The sequence below is a fragment of the Photinus pyralis genome, unplaced genomic scaffold (genome assembly GCF_008802855.1).
Source record: "Photinus pyralis isolate 1611_PpyrPB1 unplaced genomic scaffold, Ppyr1.3 Ppyr1.4_LG3a, whole genome shotgun sequence".
NCBI classification, from domain to species: Eukaryota; Metazoa; Arthropoda; class Insecta; order Coleoptera; family Lampyridae; genus Photinus; species Photinus pyralis.
The window spans coordinates 14774260-14779959 of NW_022170509.1; the positions used below are offsets into that span (position 1 = coordinate 14774260).

General features: G+C 35.4%; 1 long non-coding RNA gene across 1 annotated transcript; it reads left to right on the forward strand.

The window, feature by feature from the left end:
* Positions 1-1892: 1892 nt before the first annotated feature.
* Positions 1893-2933, forward strand: LOC116166115. The gene is made up of 3 exons (XR_004144267.1): positions 1893-1987; positions 2083-2255; positions 2301-2933. It is a non-coding gene; the product is annotated as an uncharacterized LOC116166115 (long non-coding RNA).
* The last annotated feature ends 2767 nt before the right edge of the window (positions 2934-5700 follow it).

The window sequence follows — 5700 nt, forward strand, 5'->3', positions numbered from 1 at the left end:
GACTTTTTCTGAATCTACCGATTGCAGTCGAGTACGGTACAATCAACACTAAACGCGACACCACTATACTATATTTCTATTCGGCAAACCTGGTAAATTCATACCCATACAAAACATAAGCATTTCCAAGGCTAAAAAGTACGCGATACAACCCGGAGTGAAAAACTCCTATTTTGAACATTTCAGGTACAGAAACAGTTGTCCACGGAAGAGGTGGTAAGGCGAGTAAAATATTATGTAATAAGGGCGAGGAATTACGTAAGGAACGGAAGTTGTTCTTGCTAAAAGCTTATTTTTCAAGTAGTTGTTACCTAACAAATGGTTTCAGCTTGCTCAATTTTTTTCGTTCGTATTGACACATCCAGTAAAGTACATCTCTGAATATTATGTGATATTAGTTAGTCCGAAACGTCCCGTATGAACATTACAATTAAGGTTCCTATAAAAGTACATCTATTCCGTTTTATTTTATTTTACAGTCGATTATACATTTTATTTAAAAAAGAACTCATTTTTCAGAAGTGGGATGGGACAAATTTGAAAAATCCTCCGAAGTTGAAAGGAAGCGTCTTTGTGAGAGTCACATCGTCGTTGGCCACGTTAGAGACCAGTGAGCTTAGTTGTGCTACGATTGTCGAGATGCATATTAACCTAAGTAAAGACAAGTTGTTCTGAGGATATACACCCTTAATAATAGTAATGAAAAACGTGCGTAATTCTTGGTGTGTGGACGTGTTATTTTGTGCTCCAATAATCTCATTGCTGATATTCAATAATATGCCCACAATTAATAAATGCTTCATTTGCAATAATGCATTGGACTCTGATAGGGAGATAAAGTGCGACAAATGCGGTAATCATATCCATTCAACCTGCGCGGGTTTATCGCAAAGTGAACTCAAATGTTTCTCCAACAAGAATCGTAAGCTAGCTTATCATTGCGACGAATGCAATAAAGAAAATTCGGAAATAAGTGAAATTAAACAATTAATACTGTCTCTTAAAGCAGAAATTGATGAACTCAAAAGCGCTCGCTCACTGGAATATATTTAGACTCTAAATATAAAAAAAAATGAAACACGTCTCAAAGATTTTTTTAATTTCATCCCTTAAAAGATGTAAAAAAAAAAGAGGTGTGAAAGTTTGTATAAAGAATACCTACAACTGCAGTATGTGTGACGTGTGTGTCACTGAACTCTGAACTCCCCGATAAAGTTGTTTTTTTAAATTATTTTATAGATTAGGGAGAACAATGTCGGTCGCGTCCGCCAGTGTTACGTAGGTAATTAACTGAAAAAATGTCGAAAATTAATTTTCAAAACAATGCAGTTATGATTTCAATTTCATAACATAAAAATTAAAACCTAATTGGCTAATGTTGCACCTTTTGTTTTTCTTCCAAGTGCAGATTATCTACACAAAGGGTCATATTTCACGTTGAACACTTGTAGTTGACCATTACAGTAAAAGTCGAAGGTTGACTCAATGATGAAAGTAAATAAGTTGGTTGTCTGTTGAACTGTATTCCGGTTAAAATGTATTTATGTCTTAAAACGTGGTGGAAAATTTAAATTAAACTCTAAAGTATGAGAGTGAACAACTTACGTACATTTTTCGTAACTTAATTTACGGAAACGCATGTCGTAGATAGGCGTTCCCCGGCGAACTAACGCCATCTGAGAACGTGGAACGCATACCGGCACGCTAATATACGTATGATTTTCGCTCTTTTCGTTCTATACTCTTTGGTTAAACCAAAGAGTACTCTTTGGTTAAACTAACTTTGCCCAACAGTAAAATTAACTTAGAGTGCTATTTTCAGAACGTTCGTGGTTTGCGTACAAAAGTTGACGATTTCAATGCTTCGGTAGTCATGTGTGAATACGACCTGATAGGACTTGTTGAAACGGCCTTAACAAATTCCATTTCCAGTGCTGAATATTTTCCTAACTGCTACACAGTTGAGAGATCTGATCGTCAATACGAGGTAACTAAACAAAAATGGGGAGGAGGTGCGCTTCTCGCTGTTAAAGACTGTACATCTGTTGATCGCATTTTTTTTTTTTTTTTTTTTTAATTTAGCCCTATCGGGATCGATGCCCATGTGGCTAACAGGAATGGAAACAAAATGACAAGGATGACACTCTTCACTCCATGCGGTCTTTCATGGAGACTTTTAATCAGACAAACACAACCGACAGACAACAGACCACGGAACGGTTTAGGATGACGAACAGAAGTATGTTATGACAGAGGTATTCTTCAATGAATGATTTTATTTATTTAAATTTGAATTTTAGCTTCCATCAAAAATTGCACCAAGGCATCGTAGATTTTTTTGTTATTTGAAGCTAATAGGGTGAACATATTGGTTGGTAATTCCATATTATGACAGCGTATTTCTTTAAGTAATTTGTCAGTGAAATTAGCGTTATTCACACAACCAAGGAAAATATGATTAAGGTCGCCTTGTTCTCCACATACGCAACTGGGAGTATCTGTCAATCCCATTTTATGTAAATGAAATGAATATTGCCCGTGACCAAATTTTAGTCGAGCTATTGTGGTCGCATACCACCTACTCACAGTAACGTTCCTCGACCAGTGAGTTCGAATCAACTGAGGGAGGATTGTCGCATATTGCGTGCTTTTCTCCGAGTTGGAGTCTTCCCAAAGATTTTGCCATTTTGTAAACAAAATTTGGTGCTTAAAATAGGTTACGGCATCACTCGGTGTTATTATTTTATTATATGGTGTTCCCTCTTGTATAGCCCTTTTTGCTAACAAGAGGGAACATGTTGATCGCATTGATATGTCAGAATTTTATGCAATTGTTCCATCAATTGATATGTTGGGGTGTAAATGTTGTTTTGATTCGCATACAGTGTATGTTTTTGTTATATATATTCCGCCCAATACAACACTGAATAACATTACTAAGTGTACCCATTATCTTGAACAAGTGTGTAGTGTCTTAGATAAAAACATAGTAATCATGGGAGACTTCAACATCCCAAGTTTCAGTAACGATGGTTATGATGATAGTAAATCAGAATCGATATATAATCTAACCGATCTACTCAATCTAAAACAATATAACATTGTTACAAATATAGATAAGAGACTGTTGGATCTTGTTTTATCGGATATTCATACAAAAGTAACGCGTGACTTGGTGCCATTACTTAAAGAAGATGTTTACCATCCCGCCCTGCGTTTTACTTTGCAGCTGAAATATGCTTCTGGAAATAAATTCCCTCTTAATATAAATAATCCTAGCTATAATTTCTCAAAAGCAGACTTTCTAGGTCTTTATAATGCGCTGCTTAGCGTTAATTGGTCATTCCTTCATAATTATACGGATGTTAACCTAACTACCACAGAGTTTTACAATGTCCTTTATCATTTATTTAATCTCCATGTACCTTTACGGAAGAAAAACGCCAGGACGTATCCAGTGTGGATGACTGGTGCTACAATACGTAACATAAAACTTAAAAATTATTACTTTCGTAAATATAAAAAAATAAGTACGCTAATCACTACGAAAAGTTTTCGCAGCTTAGGCTACTTATCAAAAAACAAACTAAATTGGAGTATCTCAATTACGTGCACAGTATTGAAAGGTCCATGAACACTGACATTAACAAATTTTGGTCATTCGTGCGTCAAAAAAAGGGTTGCACAAGGATACCCAACAAAATGTATTATAACGATGTGTGCTATGATTCTCCAGAAAAAATTGTCAACGCATTTGCTATGTATTTTGGCAGTGTTTACCTATCTGATGATGGTTACAATGATAGTGCAAACAAGGATAATGAATTTAACAATTTGCCGTGCATTAACATCGGTAGTGTTTTAGAATCGCAAGTTATCCAGGCAATAAGCAAACTACCTAACAAATTCACGGCTGGTCCCGATCTAGTGCCAAGTTTCCTGATAAAGGATTGTAGAGGGGTGCTGGTTCAACCATTACTATTACTTTTTAACCTATCTCTATGAACTAATACGTTTCCTGACTTGTGGAAAAAGGCGCGCATTTGTCCCGTTTTAAAATCTGGTGACTTGTCGCAAATTAACAACTATCGGCCTATCAGCATACTGTCTAATTTTGCGAAGGTGTTTGAAATTGTAATTTATGCTTGCGTTTATCCTCAAGTTAATAAATACAGTGCGTGCTATGTATAACGTGAAGTATATCCTACCCGTGACACCACTCCGCGACACGGACAGCGTTCGCTTAAGTTATTAGGATTTCGCGATACCAGCATGGCTTTATGGGTAATCGGTCTACTGTGACCAATCTGACATGTTTTACACAATATGTGTCTGAAGTTGTGGATAATCAAGGCCAAGTAGATACTATCTATACTGATTTTGCCAAGGCCTTTGACCGTATTCATCATTCCATAATAATTAATAAACTAAGAGACTTTGGTTTTCATGAATCGATGCTATCTTTCTTACATTCTTACCTGCTTAACAGAGTGCAATATGTGGCATTCAACAACTATAATTCTGAACTGTTTTCTGCATCCTCAGGTGTGCCCCAGGGGTTTAACCTTGGGCCACTACTGTTCGTCCTCTTTATAAATGACCTACCAACTCAAATATCGTGTACACATCACGTTTATGCCGATGATTTGAAAATTTTTTATGGTATTAATGGGATTGGTGACTGTGAATATTTACAAAGCCAATTACGGATCGTTCAAGATTGGTGTGATGCTAACTCTCTTCATTTAAATACATCGAAATGCAAGGTGGTCACATATACAAGAAAATTGCAACCCATTACTTACTTGTACAGATGTGGAGATACTGTTCTTAATCGTGATATTGATATTGATAAAGTCGTGCAAAAATTTACTGACGACATCACATCTAAGAGACGATGACGAAAAGGTTGTAAATAAATGGAATCAAATTTTTTCTATTTGTCATTCTTACCTAGGTAATGAAATCACATTAGTGTTACGTGTTAGTTTAGGGTTTGTTATTAGGTACATATCATTTAGTATGACACAATTAAAAAGTTACCTGGGGTTGTAAGTATATAAGGCGATGTTCTGTATCTAAAATTTTTTTACACATAGCTATTTAGGATTATGGTTTGGTCTCTTTTTGAGTTTCACATTCATTGATTTATGTAATTACTAATTATTTGTATCAATTGTATTGGCAAAACTTTGGTATACCCGTGTCGAGAACGTACCTATAAGAGCGAAATGGATATGGAGCTACAGGAAATGTAGAGATGGATTGTATTCACCGGAGTGAAAGCCTGTCCCTTGTACGTGAGTAAAAGTTCGTTGTTTTACTTTTAATTACATATTTTGGTTACTATTGCAGATAAAATTATAATTCTCAATGCAATGTAAAGATAAACGATGAGCGAAACTTTTTTTAAGAGTAAAACTTTTTGATTTAGGCTTCCGTTTATTAAATAATACGATGTAAACGCAAAAGTTGCTCAATATTTGTCAAATTTTTAGGGATATCGAACTGAGGTAATCGCGTTGGAAGTATAATTCTTCCGTAAGACCATTTATTCAATGGTAGGACTCAATGTAATTGGAAACGTTTGATAATTTCTAATTACTTTCACTATACAAAGAACATTTTGATTTATATACGAAAAAATTCAATATTTTTAGCGCATTTCCACAAAAATAAAAAAAAATGCGCTATTGTGGC